Here is a 16,904-nt window from a genome sequence, read left to right as displayed (position 1 = left end):
AGACATGATATACCTTGACTTTAGCCAGGCTTTTGATATGGTCTCCCACAGCATTCTCACCAGAAAGCTGAAGAAGTACAGATTGGATGAATGCATGGTAAGGTGGATAGAAAATTGCATGGATAATCAGTCTCAGAGGGTAATAGTCAATGACTCAATGTCTAGCTGGTATCAAGTGGATTTCCTCAGTGGTTAGTCCTGAGCCAGCTTTGTTCAGTATCTTCATCAGTGATTTGGAAGATGAGATGGATTGCACCCTTAATAAGTTGCAAATTACACCATGCTGGAGGATGTAGTAGATACACTGGAGGGTATGGCTAGAATTCAGAACTAGAAAAGAAATATCATAAGGTGCAATAAGGGCAATTGCAAAGTCTTGCCCTTAGGATGGAGCAGTCCCATGCACCAGTACAGGCTTGGGACCAACAAGCTAAGCTTCAGCCCTGAAAAAAAGAACTTGGGGGTTGCAGCAGAAAATAAGCTGAATATGAGACAGCAGTGTTCCCTTGTTGCCAAGAAAGCTAACAGCCTACTGGGCTACATTAGTAGGAGTATTGCCTGCAGATCCAGGGAAGTGATTATGCCCTTCTTCAGCACTGCATAGGCTGCTATGGGCAGATTCTGGGCAGATCACAGCAGGCCATGTTTGGTCATGCTAGTAGAGCTGACCATTTTTACTTTTACTGCTGGCATTGGCAAAGAACCCGCTGTTCAGGGCCCTAGCCTCAGCTGCAGCTGGGCTTATAGATAACACCCCAAGGCCACCCAGGGCTTGTCAGAAATGCAAAATGAGCCAAGGAAGTTAAATAAATAAACTAGCACTTCACTGTCTTCCCAGGATTCAGCTTCTGGCTACCTCTTATCTTTCAGAGGCTTTGCAGAGCCTGCAGTCTTGTGCAAACAAAAGAAGCAAACAAATAAAATGAACAAGTAAACTAATGAACAGGCAGGAGCCCTGCTCTCCAGCAGCTGCCTAACCCCTGGTAACCTCCAGGCAGCCTTCTCCCAGCCAGGTGCAGCCCCTTGAAGCTGCTTTCAGCTCTTTTATTCTTCCCCTTGTTGGTGCTGACTCTTCCTCATTCACCACACCTGTCTCAGCTCCCTTGCTGGGACACTCACCTGAGAGTCCCTAGACCTGGTTCCCCAGCCCTCAGTCCAGTTCCTTCCAAGTCTGGAGTGGACATGCAGAGGTGCTTCCAGGGTGCAGGGCTGTTCAGACTCCCCTGCACCCTTAGTAACAGGACCCTGACCTGTTGCACATTGGTGAGGCCACGTCTGGAGTACTGTGTCAAGTTTTGGGCCTCCCACTACAGAAAGGATGTAACGAAATTAGAGAGGGTCCTGTGGAGGGCAGCAAAAATGGTTAGGGCCTTGGGCACATGACTTAAGAGGGGAGGCTGAGGAAACTGGGGTATTAAGTCTGAAAAAGAGAAGACAGAGAGAGTATTTTGTAGCAATCTTCCAGTACCCTGAAGGGTGGTTACAGAAATGGAGCTAGACTGTTTTTAGTGGTGGCAGATGACAGATCAAGGAGAAAGGGTTTTAAGCTGCAGCAAGGGAAGTTTAAGTTAGAAATCAGGAAAAAATTTGTTGCTAGGAAAAGTAGTAAAGCACCAAAACAAGTTACTCAGAGGTTGTAGAATCTCCATCCTTAGAGATTTTAAAGACCTGGGTAGACAAAGTCTTTTCTGGGATGATATAGTTGAGCATGACCCATCTTTGAGCAGGGAGTTGGACTAGATGACCTCCTGAGGTCCCTTTCAACCCTAATTTTCTATGATTCTGTGATTTTAAGTGCATGGTCATGTAGTTAGAGACTGATAAAAACTTCAGCTATAACGTAGTGGTGCATAGACTGGGAGCATGGGCATATTGATTGATCATAGAATGACCATGAGCTGCCAGTGAAACACCTTTTTAAAAAAGGCTAACTCAATTTTAGGGAGTATTTGGTTGGGTATATTCAGTAGAGACATGGATGTACTACAGGTCTTGAAAAAAGGTATTGGTTGGACTCCATTTAGAATACTTGGTGCAGTTGCGGTCCCAGTGTTCCAGAAAGGTAAATTTTAAAATTGGAAAAAGTTAAAAAAGGGACACTAAGCTTGTTAAATGAATGCTTAATGGGTACTTTTGTGTCCGTCTTTCACCAGTGCAATGGTACCACCCTGTCTAGCAAGACACAGGACAGCCAGGGTGAGGACGTATTTATACCCAGCATCAGTGTTGATCTAATAAAGGATCACCTTGAGAGACTGGACACCTTTAAGTCAGCTGGTCCTGACAGATTACACCCTAGGGTACTCAAGGAACTGGCAGGTGTCATAGCTCAACCATTGGCAAAAATATTCAAAAATTTGTGGCACTCAGGTGAAGTACCTGAAGACTGGAAGAAGGCCAATGTTCAAGAAAGGTCGAAAGTAGATCCCGGGAATTACAGACCAATCAGTTTGACCTCAATCCTTGGTGAGATTCTTGAGAAAATTATCAAGGAACCCTTCTGGACAAGCTGGCTGAGGGCATCATCCTGAGAGATAGCCAGCACGGGTTTGTCACGGGTAGGTCGTAGGACTTGCTTGACCAATCTCATCTCCTTCTATGTTCAGGTGATGTATCACCTGGACAAGGGAGAAGAGATTGACGTCATATATATGGACTTTAAAAAAGCCTTTGATCTGATGTCCCATGATCTCCTCATGGAAAAATTGGCCAACTGTGGCATCGGCTACACCACAGTCTGATGGCTGGGAAATTGGCTTTGAGGTCAGACCCAGAGAGTAGTGGTTGATGGCAGCGAGTCATTATGGCACTCCATAAGCAATGGCATCCCCCAAGTCTTTGTCCTCAACATCTTTATCAATGATGTGGACATTGGTGTCAAAAGTGCACTGGCTAAGTTCAACGATGACACTAAACTTTGGGGCACAGCATCCACACCTGAGGATAGGCTAGTGATCCAGACTGACTTGGATAAGCTTAGTAAGTGGGTGGACACAAACCTGATGATGTTCAATACTGATAAATCCAAGGTACTCCATCTGGGGTGGGGGGGGAACCCCACGGTATACTTATAGACTCAGCAGTGCTACACTTGCTAGCACCATGGCTGAAAGAGACTTGGGGGTCATGACTGACCACAAGATGAACGTGAGCCACCAATGCGATGTCGCAGCTGCTAAAGCAAACAAAACCCGGGCTTGTATCTATAGATGCTTCTCAAGTAAATCTCAGGATGTCATCCTCCCACTGTACTTGGCCTTGGTGAGGCTGCAGCTGGAGTGCTGCATCCAGTTCTGGGCTCCGCAATTCAAGAATGATGTGGAGAAGCTTGAGAGAGTCCAGAGGTATTAGGAAGGCAAAGTGCTGTTTTTTAAGCTATAAAGCTCAAAATCAAATGGCCATGGATATGTTTAACTGGACATTAAAAGATGAATGTTAAGTATCACAGGAGTGAACTTTTGAAATGGTTTTCCTATCAAAGGATTTGGGGAAGGAAAGAGACTTTAGGCTAGAACTGGGTAAGTTTATGGAAGGGATGGTGTGACAAGACAGGGAGTTCTGGTTTAATGATTAATACGTGTGATGTAGAGTCCTGTGTTTTGTGGTCTCCACATTGGGGTGTAAAGATAGCTCTTAGAGAGGTGATGGTATATGGTAATTCTGTGTCTTAGTTCTTTTGCTAGCCAGTCAGTGGTCCCCTCATGAATGTCATGAATACAATTCCCCACTCCCCACTGTTTCCTGAGGCATTGGGATGTCGGCTAGAGTCAAGTCTTGGGGTTTTTAACTGGGATGTGCTGATTTTCCTACTGGTACTTAGGAAATGTAGCCCATGGAGGGCAGTTGAAATAATCTGAACCCCAGAATGGTGCAAATTTGGTGTGTTTCAGTGCTGTGTTGATGTAGGGATGTGGCAATGTGGCATGCTGAAGGACTGCTGAAGGGTGAAGATTTTTCAGAAACTTCTTCATGTTGAATAAAGTGCTTCAAAGATGTTCCTTTCTTTCCAAGGATCATTTCTGAAGAACTTCAGCCATTTTTAAGATGTACACTAATGTAAATTACAACAGGAACTGGAGTGGATAGGCAAGTAACTATCCAAGTATAGCTGCTCAGAGCTATTATATCAGCATCTTACCACTAACTGGTAAAATGCAAGTTAGTAGCTTGCCATAGCACTTATTGCAAGTGGCTGCTCTGGAACAGCTGCAGACACATGGCATTTATATAATGTATGTTTACCACAATATACATTAAATCAGAGTAGTTTTATCCTAATTTTTCTGGGGATAGACACAGTGATTTTTTTTGTCAATAGTTGACCTCAGGTTTCTGTAGTGAATGATTCTGAATCCTGTTTTTTTTCCTTAGCCACATGAGAGCGGTTCTAGAGAAGAAGAAAATTTGGCATACTCCAACAACAGAATCCCTGTTTGAATTCTACGGTAACTTCAGTGTAATCTCTTTCACTCTACAGATTAGGCGTATTAAATTAGAAAGAGTCTGGCTGAAAGAGAAGTACTAGAAATCCCTACATAAAGAATGTATGTCTCTCTCCCTTTTTTTACCCCTTCTTTACCATGTGCATTCAGGAGTTGGGTTCCCCTTCCTGACAAATTCCCCAAATACTGCTTCTGAAAGGGAATTTATGGCATGGTTGTCCGTGATAGTGAGAACCTGGGCTTCTGGCTCAGGGTTTTTTTTTTCTTTTGATGTGCTCTTTGTTATTTCTCTGTGCCTCATCCTCTAGGAAGATAGCGGTGATAGATGACATCTAAAGTTTTGTATCTTTCACCTTTCTTTGTGATATACGCTCTTATTACTGGCTGCTTACTCATGGGCATTTCTTTCCTTAACAGCTAAGCAAATTTGTTTTTTTTCTGCCTGTGTAATTAGAACCCCCATGCCTTAATCTCGTCCTGAGATGTTTTTACTGGAATTCATTAACTTTTAAAATAGTTTCTCTTTAGAATGTGTTACTGAAGAGGCTTTTTAAAAGTGTACCAAGTATATGGGCTCCCCTTTGTGTGCTTTATTTATAAAGTGCTCTTGTGAACTGTGATAACAACTGTTGTGAACTGCAAGTGAGCAATTCATGTTACTGCCACTTCTGTAATTACAGTAACTGCTTTTCAAGAAGAGTGAAAGAATAATTCCAAGGCATTAGTTAGAAACCACTTTTTAATATTTAAGTGACATTTCAGAAACAACTTTTTGAAAACAGCTAAGTTTCACCTGTCTTTTTCATTTCAGCAGGTCATAATTATGTTCTACCTTTGATAGGAATCCATGTAAGCAAGTGTTAAATGTAGCCTTTCATTAAATTAAATAAGGGGAACTTATACTACAGTGATTTTATGTGAAATTAAGGACCATCAATGAATACTTTTTATGTAAAAGAATCTCTACATAAAGAATCTCTACAAAAAACTTGCTTCAGAATCCTTGGTTCCATGAAACAAAAGGAGTGTTTTACTCTTGATGTTTTGATGAATGTTAATAGCAGCAAGGATGTGTACTAAGGTGGAAAAATGGTTCTCATTTTTAATTTTTAGACCTGTGAGTTTCCAATCTGACTGACAGAAATTATAAGGACCCTTAAATGTAAAATAGAATCTGCAAGGCTGAGCAAGATGTTTCATACATCATTTTTTTAAGTGGCACACTCAGTATCTTTCACTGGTTATACTCTGCCATTTATAATAATTGAAGTTCATTTCCTTACCAAGAACTGCTTTTAGAAATACATGCCACAAGATGAGAAACCAAATAATAATTACTTGCATAACACTTTTAATTTTTTTGCCTTCATTTTATTAACTAAGTTCAAGTGACTCTTTCCTGCTGCTTTCTAAAGTATATTACCTGCCATTGTGTCTCTGACAATATAGCTGTCTAGAACATTTTTTTTTTGCCAGTGCTTTCCAGGAGAAGTGCACTTGATAGATGCAGAAAGACTTTTTCTCCCAACTGTTTGTCTCCCCCTGCAGACTCAGAACAAGATCTGAGAGTAGGGCTGAGTTGTTTTCCTTCTCATGCATCAGTAATAAAGAGTTCTGCCGAGCTAATTATAGTTGGTTCAAATGTGGCATGCAATAGGTTTGCATGCATGTACCTGATTAGAATTTAACAAACCATTAAATTGATGATACAAATTAATAATGCACAGAGAATAGAATCCAGGCTATTTTCTCATTGCTAGCAGGAGTTAAAATCCATAAAAAGACATCTTAAAGCAGTAGATTTGACTCTGAGCATAGAGTTGGAGAAAAGCTGTTAAGAAAAATGGTGACTTTTTAGTCTGAATGTTAACTGTGTAGACTGGCACTTCAAATTGCCAAGCTTGTCATTGCTCTACAAACAAGAGGAAATGTCTCTGAAACATGCTTACTGTCCCTCTTCATAGTCCTGTCCTGTTTTTTGACGTATCCTCTGACTTTCTCTTCCTTCTCTGTTAATTCTGTTTTTATCTATTGCCTGAATTTTCTTGAAATAAACCAAAATGCTTGCTATATCCCAACATCAACACAGACCACATCATTGCTGGACTTAATAACAAAGAGTACAGCCTCCAAGGTTCATTCACTTGCAACTCTACTAACGTCATATATGCCACCGCCTGCTTACAGTGCCGCCAGCCTGTCAACATTGGGCAAACAGGGCAATCTCTAAGGGTAAGAATGAATGAACACTGATCTGACATCAGCTTGAGAAGAGCCTGTGACGGAACAATTCAGTGCCCCTGGCCATGCCATCGCTGACCTCAGGATTGCTATTGTCAGGCAAAAAAAACTTAAAATCCAGTTTGAATGGGAAACTGTGAAAGAAGAAATCATCCACAAATTGGACTGTGTTAAGTATGGTTTAAACAGTGACTATGGATTCTTATCTCAGTAGCCAGATTAGTTTTTCTGACCTCCTTTTGTTCCTTTGAGTTTCTGCTCCTCTGCTTTTCTCTTCTAGCATTCCCTCTCCCTTTCCCCACATCCCATGTCTTTTGTATTCTAATTTTTATTTCCTTATACTCTGCTTTCTGCATGTCCTTTCATAGCATCTGATGACATGATCTTGGGTTCATGAAAGCTTGTGTTCTCCTATATATTTCTGAAGGTGCATATCTACCCTGCCTTTTGACTGACTGAGGTAGTTAACACAGCTAACTACCACTCCCTAAATTTTCGTGTTGGTGTTTTCTAAGTTGTCATTCGGTTACACCTCTTCTAAAAATAGTTGCAAGAGAGCAGTTACATTTCTTGTGCTTTCATCTGGGATAAAATATGTCTGTATAAATATTCAACATCTTGATTTTCAGAATTTACCATTGTATCTTGAAATAAACTCTGACTTCTACAATATATATTCCCTTTCACACATGCATAAACTCATTGATTTGGTTTTCAAGTTGGAGGATTAAGCATGGAAGTGTTTAAATTTAACAAAGCATTCACGTATTAAAAATTGATGTTACCTTTGCATATTAGCTGAAGGGAAATCATATGAGCAAACAGGAAGATAGATTTTGGATTCTATTTTGGGTTTATTTAAGTGTGCCTTTACCTTCATAAAGTGAACAAAGAGCTTTAAATAATGTGTAACTATTTGTGTGACAGAGCTGGAGGAGAAAAGTCTGCCCGTAGAAAATAAGTCTTTATATGTATGGATGTCAGGGGAATCTGTGACACATCAGCTAGCATTTGGGCTTTGTGTCAGTAACCACGTTCTAGTTACTAGGATTTTTTTCTCACTATGTTTTCTTTATATAATTATCTTATATGTAAGTAAAATTTCATGGTGAAGTGTGGTCATCACACTGTGACTTATCAGATTTATTTTTGCTTAATGGAAACTGATGTATCAGGTTATTAAAATGCTACATTTGGGGAAGGGAGGTTAATTAGTTTTGTTGCTTTAGAAAGCAGTATTTTCGTACCTCTTTTTCTTCTACAATCTTCCTTATTGTAATACGAGATCATTTTCCTAGTATTTTTCAATGGAGGTAACAGATTCTCTGCCACAGGCTGCAGGAGAGACCTCGGTTATTTGTGTGTGTGTGTGTGTGTGTGTGTGTGTGTGTGTGTGTGTGTAAAAATCATGGTGAGAAAAAGCTGTAAGAGAAGTTTAGTGCTTCTTTCTTGTTCTGAAAGCTGAGGCTCCCTGGCCAATCTTATTTCTTCTAGACTTTTTTCTAGGAGAAATAAGATCTGGAAAGCTGCTAAGTAGTCAAGAGACTACCTGAGTGAATGCAAGTGCTCCCACCCATAGATCTTTGTAGGCAACCCATAGCAAAAACCTGTTATATGGTGGGTACTAAAAGTCATTCACAGATATTAGAAATTCTTGGTTTCAAATACCTGTAGTAATTCAAAAACAGAATAGGTTAAATAGAAGAAAACATATTTTTCCAGGGATGGATTCAGGGGCGCATAGTGGTGCCGTTGCACCTCCCTTTTTGCTGTCCTATATTCACTGCTGTGTTTGCCCAGGGATTTCTTGGAAAGGATATTAGCTAACTAGTATTCATGTAGCTGGAACCTCTGCTAGTACTTTCTTCCTGCAATAAAATAATTTTCTCTATAAAATACAACAGCAGCAACAATAAATCTGTATTTTCTTTCATGGTGAAAGGAGGCTTGCTGATGTTGGATCCACAAGAAAACTTTTGTAAAGGAAGAGGAAATGTTACTTGATATGTTTAAAATGTAATATTTTTATGTTTTGCTTTGATTACACAAAAATGACCATAACACTGATTTCCTAAGAAGAAAGCCCTTGAAATGTTTGTTCCCCCCCAAGATGAAACATGATACCTTGTCTGTAAATAGTTGAAAAAGCCCTCTTTAAATTGATTACAGATAATGAAAGAGAATTAATGGTGAAGAGACAATACATTCTATTTTGTTTCTGAACTCTGATTTATGATGACTAATGGTGAAGCCACACGTTGGAAATTTGTGTAAGTATCTGAGGCTCTGAAGATAACAAGCAGAACAGCTTCAGAACATGCATTCAGTGAAACTGCCAAAATATCCCATAAAGATATTAGAAAGACTTTTGGTTTTTGACTACTACAGTCATTGATGGTATCAACTATTTATAGCCTGAAGTTTTTAAGAGTCGATCAGCAGATTAATCCAGACATTTTCTTTTCCAGAGATAGTGTATTATTCAATGTTTTTTCATTCCTTCTTCACCCTTCCCCTGTAATAATCTTTTTCCATCCATTTTTAACTATTAAACACACTTGATAGTTAGCTTATAATTTACTTTTTAAAAAGCATGTTGCACCATAAAGTGTAAAGAAATATCATATAAGCTTTTGTTTAATCTTTTTCCAGTTAAGTTTGATTCATTGATGAGATAAAGACAAATTCCATTTGCAAGCAATAAGATTTGCATTAGTAATTTTAGGATATCACTTCTAAAATGGGTTCCTGCTTTCTGATAACTGTGGCATCACTGAAGTAATCTTTCTGAACATATTTGATATCTTGACTTTTTTCTCGTTTTTGAGATGTTGCAGATATTTGGAAACATATTTTTTTAATCCTGAAGTAACTTTTTTTAAAGAATCATCTTGAAAGCATTGGTAATATATATAGGCACAGTTTAAGCTTTGTTTATGGTAAGCTTTTCCCTTCTAATACCTACTCAGTTTCTCTACATTTAAAAAAATATTACATGTAGGATGTAACTTTTTTTTCAGTTTTCCATAGAACATGTTTATCTTGTATTTATGGTAAGGAATATTTGTTGTTGTATTTTGTAGGGGTGTTTTCAAAGACACTAAAATCATAGTTGTGGCATATAGTTGAAGGGCGTATATAATGCAGTCATTATTTCCATTCTTGAAAGGCATGTTACCTCAAGATATTTAAGGCTAGATTCTTTTATTGCTGCTTCAAGATACTTAAGGCTAGAGGCTATTATTTTAAAAAGAAGCAGAATACAGACCCATGGAACAAATTGTTTTAGATAGCAAATTTGTGAGGAAGTGTGGATAAGCTGAACTAAATAAAGTATTCATTCTTATAAGAATGATATGCACATTTTCACATACCCCAAAATAAGTTTCAAGGTACTGTATAGAGTCCATCATTTATTTAGCTCAAAATCAGTGCTAAGTCTGTACCCTCTCTTGTCTGTCTTAACTTTTAAGAAACATAGCATGACTAATAAAATACAAATTAATTTTAGTAATTTAGGTTTGCATTTACGCTAATCATTTTACTTCTTGTAATGAATGCAACAGTCTAGTTAGGCTCCTGTGTGAGGTCTGTTTCTTATAGATTATTCCCTTTCTGATTATGTTGTAGTAATATAGCTGTTTTGAGAGGTCAAAGTGACAAAGGGAAAATCTGCTTCTTGCATGGGTTCTGTTTTAGCCAAGTACTCTTTTTGCAGGTGTTCATCTCATCTAGGTAACAAAAAAGACAAGAGATGATTGTGGCTACATACAGACATTCATGTCTAGCAAAATAAATTTCTTCTAGTAGAAACATAGCTCTCAGGAGGTGTACAGATGTTCCACCAGCCCCGTGGCTGGAGAGCTTTACAAGCACCTCTCCCCTGGTCCACCCCAGATTTTAAAGGAGCCCATTAATTGACTTGAGAACAACCCCTAAATAGCCCCTAAATATCCAGGGCTCAAAAATATCCAGAGAACAACCCCTAAATAGCCCCTAAATATCCAGGGCTCAAAAAACCCATGGAGAAAAACCAGAGTGGCACAAACAACAGCAGTGTGTACTGGCCAGAGCCAGAGCCTGGCCAGCCAGAGCCACACCCCACTGCTGGCCAGGCTCTGCATGGCATGATCACCGCTGCTGCAGCCTGGGAGGCCCCCAGGACCCCAGATAAGGTTGCTGGCACCAGCTTAGTACTGGCCCTGCCTCCCCTACCCCACCTGGGGTAACCTGCTGCACATCAGAGCATGTGTGGTGTGATGGTTGACCTTGCCTCTCTGTATCTTTTTATAACCTCCCAAAGAGCTGTAAATACCCCAACTTTCCCACCTGTCACGTCTTGGATGTTATTATAATATATTCTGCTTTATGATGTCACTTCTCGGGAGGGTTGTTATATATATGTTTGTTGTTTTATTTTGCTCTTTGGGTCTCTGTATTAGGAATCCCGGTATTATAGAGGAAAACTTCACTCAATTATTCCCACACACTCACCAATATACATATTCACAACTAGATGCAGATTAACACTTGTCTTTATCTTTATTCTTTATAACACTATACAAACTTTCATTATCTTTGGTCCTTTTTTTTAACAATTATATCAACTTTGTAATTCTATCTACATACTGTTCTTATTTAACCTTTATCAGCTTGGTTGGACTGAACTTGGTGTTAGTAAACAAAGTCCCTTTAACTCTGGTTTGTCTATTTCCTTTTTTTTATTATAATTTTTTTTTTTTTAAATTTTTTTAGAGCAAGCCTTTCTCTTCAAGCCTTGTTATTTCTCTCTCTTTACTTTTGCTATCCTGAGTGTGTACCTTTCATCTGGTGTGTGTCTGAAGCCTTGAATCCTTTTGGTCAGCACTCAGTTGTTTTCACTAAGCTTGTGGGAGTGAGTCAATTCACTCTTCTCTTTTTTGTTAGTTTGTTTAATTTTCAGCGTGGCTGCCAGCCGTGTCTCCGGTGCCTCTTCAGGGATCCGCCGCTCTTTCTCAGAGCTCCGCTCTCTCCAACGGTGAGAAAAATCCTGAAGTCAGTGTCTTATCTCCTGGTGATCTTCTTTCTCCCTCACTTTCTCCTTCAGACATTTTTTCTTTCTTCTCCCTTTTCTGAGACTCCCTTCTCCTCTTTCTTTTCTTTTCCAGGAGCTTCTATCCTAATATGGTAATAGCTCCGGAAGCGATGTTCTCTGGCTCTTTTGGCCACATCGCTGTTTACTCTTTCACATGTGGCATGGGCATTCCCTGGGGACAACTAGCAGTGGCTCAAGGTGCACCACCGCTAGTTGTCTCTGGGGAACCAAATGTCCGTGCACATCTGGACACAGCCAAAAGGTGTTGTAGTAGGCCCTGAGAATCTGTCCCAAAAATGCGATGGTACTGCAGGTCATTAATAGGGATGAGAAGAAATACTATTTCTTGGGACCTTGCTACAGTATAATGATGTTGACATCTTGAAGTTCACACAGGGGACAGAATACAAGTGCCAATACCTTTTTTGGCCATTTGCTTCCTTAGATGTTTTTGTCACTCACTGATCAGTCAGTTGGCTCTTCTAGCTATCAAAGTATTGCAATATGAATGTCTTCATATAATAATTCTTAAACCAAGATTACTTCATTCTATAAAGACAGTGAATCTTCAGGATATTTGTTTGCCAAATTCAAATCCAGGATGTTTGGGTTTAGTATGTCATATCTTGGAAGATCAATAAAGCAGGTCAAATTTCTACCCTTTGAACCTTTAACTTGGCATTAACTGTGGACTTTTACTCTTGTACTTCAGTAAACTGGTAGACTGAAGACCTGTTATAGTATTGCCTTGTGCCAAACCTCATTAAAAAACCACAAAATATCAAGCTTTCCTGAAAAACTCAGGTTGACATGAAAAATTGTAGAGAAAGATATTGGAGCTCTAACTCAACAAGAAAAAGATTGCTGTTGTGAGTACAGGCTATAGCGTTCATTTCCACAGTGGATAACAAATCACTTACCTAAAAACAAACCAAAGTTGTTCAAATTAACCTGCCTTTAGTTTCATCCCTCTTCAACAACTCACACCACTAGTTTAAACATCTAACCTTGTGTTTCAGGGAACACTGGTGGCAGTTAGGGCTCATGCCTGCAAACCCAATCTCTATAATTTCTGAATGACAAAGAGAGCCAACAGACTAAGTATAGAACATCACTGGTGACTTAAATTTCTCTCTTCAAAAGTGGTATGGTAAATCTATCTCCTACCTTGAAACAGACAATAGTCTGAACGGTGCTGAAGACCACCCACACTGGTGCCTAATGTTCAAATGCCCTTTTCTAAGCAAATTGTTCGAGAAACTATCAATAAATGAGTTCAACAATGCCTGTCAGTTGGGCATTAATCCAGAGCACATTTCTGAGAAAGCACTTGCTGATCTGGTGGATAGTCTCCTGTTTATAGATAGGGACCTACTTAACTTTCAGTGAGACAAAGTAATTTTTGCAGTCGTTTTGTGGCAGCCCCTCCCCTCAGCACTGATTGGAGGAGAGGACATACCTCTCAGCACTGATTAGCAGGGAGGCCCCAGGGAGGAGGGTCAACTGCCATTTTGTCTGTTGCCCCCTTCATGCAACCACAATTTAGGCAGATCCCTATTTATAGATGGGGGAGTTGATTCACCTTGATCCTTACAGACCTCTTTGCAGTTTTGGCATAGTTGATCTCCAAATACACATATTTCCATCACAAAGACAGCTGCAAGGGATACATAACGCTGCCCTGAAATGAATCAGGGCACTCCTATCAAGCCAAACTCAAAAGAACATAATGGAGCAATTATTTTTTTATCTTCAAAGCCTTTATTTTTGAACAATCTCTCACAAGTATTGGTTCTCCCACTGGTCACCAATCAATATAAATCTTGAGAAAGCTGACGAAACAAAACAAACTGATTCGCTAGCAAAGGAAAGATGCCATTCAGCTCTACTTTTCCTTTATGCCAAATGCAAACACAGGCCGTATACAGACATTCAGTTTCTACTGGGGGAATTGCTGTTTTCCTGGAAGAAAACAAAAGCATCAAGCCATTCAAGCCTTTTGTCTTGGAGCTAAAATGCTGTGCTGAGAGAAAAGTAACCCAGGAGTAACCACGGTTAAATGAGTTCCTCCAGGGAGACTGAATGTCTACACTCTTTGCCCTGGTTTAACTCCTGGGGACTATGGAAAAGGTTTCCATGCCTTCCCAAGACTAGCGTCACCCCAGCCTGAAGAAGGCACTGGGGACAGCTGCTCAGTCCCTTCCTAACACTGGAGGGGGGGAAGCAGGAGTCCCAGCTTCTCCCTACAAGTTTTTCACACCAAAGTTTCTGGGATGAGAAGCAAGCAGGGCCTTTGCCATGCCAGTCCTTCTACTCACTCCCAAGCACCAAGAGCCGAGTGCTGCTCCCTGCCTGCTTCCCATTGCCTCCACCACTCAGCTAAGTTGTGGCAGTGGCAATCGAAAAGCCAAGGTGGCTGACAGCCTGGTTGAAAGTCCATCTCTTGGTCATGCCAAATTCCCCTTGCATCATCCCACCACTTACCTGAGTGACAGGGGCAGAGATTAGGAAGCCAGAGGGCCCAAAAATCTGGCATATGGAAGCTTTCTCCACACCTGGCTCCCAGCCCTTCCAGCTTCCCCTTGCCACCTGGCTGACCCAAAAAAGTGAGGGCAAGGCAAGCTACTGTGCTGCAGTGACACGGCTCAGGAGCCTTGCTGCTGCTGTGATATATTTCCACCTTGCTCTGCAGTGCTCTGGTCAGCCCAAAGGAACGAGGGTGAAAACAGGCTGTGGCAAGACTCCTGCAGCCTTGCTGTGGCGGTGGAATGCTGTCCTCCCCTCTTTCCCACACCCCTCTTGGTCAGCCTGGAGGAATGCGATTCTCCTGCAGGGAAGAACAAAGGGGGTTCCCACCACAGAACTGATGGGCAGGTTGAGGCTCCCTTGCAGCCCCAAGAACAAGTGAACGTTCAATATGTGGTGCTGCAGACATGTATCTGGCACCACTACCACATGGCTGCACTCATCTGGACATGACCATTGAAGTCAATGACTGGACTTCCTTTATTCAGTAGCTTTTTTTTCAGGCCTCTATCATGACAAACTAGATAGAGACTTGGGTGATCAATGATGAGGTCCAGCTTAAAATTGTTCTATACTAAAAAAAATTGGAGTTTACATCACATGCAGAATTTTTACGTCTGGTCATTAAATTGTTCAACCTTCATTTTTAAAGGGATTTTCTTGGTATTTTGAGGGGGGAAGAAGACAGTTATTTTTTGAAGTAATACTATCTATCAATTGTTTGCAAGTTAAAGCTCTCTCCAAGCCTAATGGTCATTTGGGCTAGACTTCCCAGTATTTTTATCACTGATGGCACAAAGGAAATTATGTGTCTAGCTTTGTGTCCACCTGTCTTTGATTCTTCAGTCTGAATGAACAGTTAGCCTGGTAAATGGGTATATGAGGCAGACTGTGGCATTAGTCTGGAGCATGCTTCAAATCACAACTCTAAAGTGGTATGTAGTGAGATGCCTTAACCATTCTTCCACCATTTCCTACTTTAAGAATATTGTTTACATAAACATGGATTTATTGCAAATATTTTTTTGCAGCATGACTGTGATCAGCCTAGGGAGAAATTGTTAAGGGTTAGTCTCTGCTGTGATTCTGTTTATCCTTCGTTCATGTGCTATACAGCTATGTATAGAAGGACAGAAAAAGCTTTGTAGGTATTGAATTCTCAGTCTGTTTCTTTGGTTCTTTTGGTAGACCTTTCAATAAGTGGGGGCGTAGTGGAACAATAGGAGGGAGATGTTACTCAGTGCCTAATGTCTGTTGTTAATCTGAGGCTCCATTTCTCTAAACTTCAGTAATAAATGTTGGTAGTTCCAGTGCCTAGAGAACTTGCTTCAAGATTAAATTATGCATTCCTGGCAGTAGGTACCTGTGAGCAGGCTAACTGATTATTTTATATATGAGATATTTATTCATTTTCAAAATGATTAATTATTTAAAATTCTCTAAAACTTAATTCATTTTATTTCAAGAAGTGGCTAGTAAATTTCTAGCAGTCTATTGACAATAGGCATTATTCTTGAAGTTGAAATTATTTTTCACTAAGAATAATATGCTTTTTTAAACTGCTGCTTTTGTTTCTGCTTTCCAGACAGTATACTTGGGAGTGCAGCTGCTTCCTACTAAATGAAAAGCATCAGTCATTTACTATTAAATAGGAAATCAAAATAGCTGTTATAGTAGTTTGGTGTATGTCATTTTTAATTTGTTTGTTTTTAAATGCATACACCCTGGTCCTGACATATTTTTGTACTAGAATCGGATGTCCAAACTGGTGATAGTTTAACCAACCTAGATGGTGAATGTTATACCAGGAGAAATATTTGGTTTTGGATGCATTTAAATGTGTTCCACTATGATATGCTGACTTAGGGTACAACAATAGAGTGGAGTATAATGTACATAAATTTACTTATGATGCTGTGTTAGGAGGTATTTTCAATATAAAGAAGGATCAGAATACCATACAGGAAGAAATGAATGTTTTGACAATTGCAATAATAAAATAAGAATGTAATAGTATAAATTGCCAGGTATGAACTTGGAGACTAGTAACAAGAATTTATGTTCTGTTCTGCTCATTAATTACAAATGGAAGAATAAGTAGAAGGCTCTTGGATATATTAGTAGATCACAGGATGACTGAGCCACCAGTGTTGTGTTGTGAAAAGGACCAATGAAATTCTGGAGCTTGTCAAAGGAAGTATTTCCAATAGAGACAGGAAAAGTGTTTAAACCATCGTACGAGACAGTGATAAGTCTTCACCTTGAATCGTGAGCCCAGTTCAGATCACCAGGTTTGATTGAGAGAGTTGAATTCAAACAAGAGTTGGTACAAAGAACAGTTGTGAAGATGATCAGGAGAACAGAGATCCTTTCTTATGAGAGAAGACCAAGAGGACCTTATTTGGTTTATTTAGCCTAGCCAAATGAAGCCTGACAGCAGATATATTTACTTTTTATAAAGTCATAGGACAATAAACAGAAGAGACAGAAGCATTTTTTGATCTAAAAAGTAATATTGGCACATGAAAATGGGAATAAACTGGTCGTGAACATATTTATTTTCTAATAATGGTAGTAGTAAGATTTTGGAATATTCTCTCAGTAGTACTCCCCTCTCCCCC

The 16,904-nt window shown here is 39.8% G+C and overlaps 1 protein-coding gene and 1 long non-coding RNA gene across 7 annotated transcripts in view; both read left to right on the top strand.

The window, feature by feature from the left end:
- LOC109315686 overlaps positions 1 to 10,005 on the top strand; it is a 14,981-nt gene extending 4,976 nt beyond the window's left edge. Inside the window, exons 2-3 of the long non-coding RNA XR_002102583.1 lie at positions 1,148 to 1,153; positions 9,993 to 10,005. This is a non-coding gene — a long non-coding RNA (uncharacterized LOC109315686). The remainder of the gene's footprint in view (positions 1 to 1,147; positions 1,154 to 9,992) is intronic.
- FAM19A5 (family with sequence similarity 19 member A5, C-C motif chemokine like) overlaps positions 1 to 16,904 on the top strand; it is a 669,022-nt gene that overhangs the window by 14,556 nt on the left and 637,562 nt on the right. The gene's annotated exons all lie outside the window — the stretch shown is intronic.

Source organism: Crocodylus porosus, unplaced genomic scaffold (genome assembly GCF_001723895.1).
Source record: "Crocodylus porosus isolate Cpor-Errol unplaced genomic scaffold, CroPor_comp1, whole genome shotgun sequence".
Taxonomy (NCBI): domain Eukaryota; kingdom Metazoa; phylum Chordata; order Crocodylia; family Crocodylidae; genus Crocodylus; species Crocodylus porosus.
This window is presented reverse-complemented; position numbering and strand designations above follow the sequence as displayed.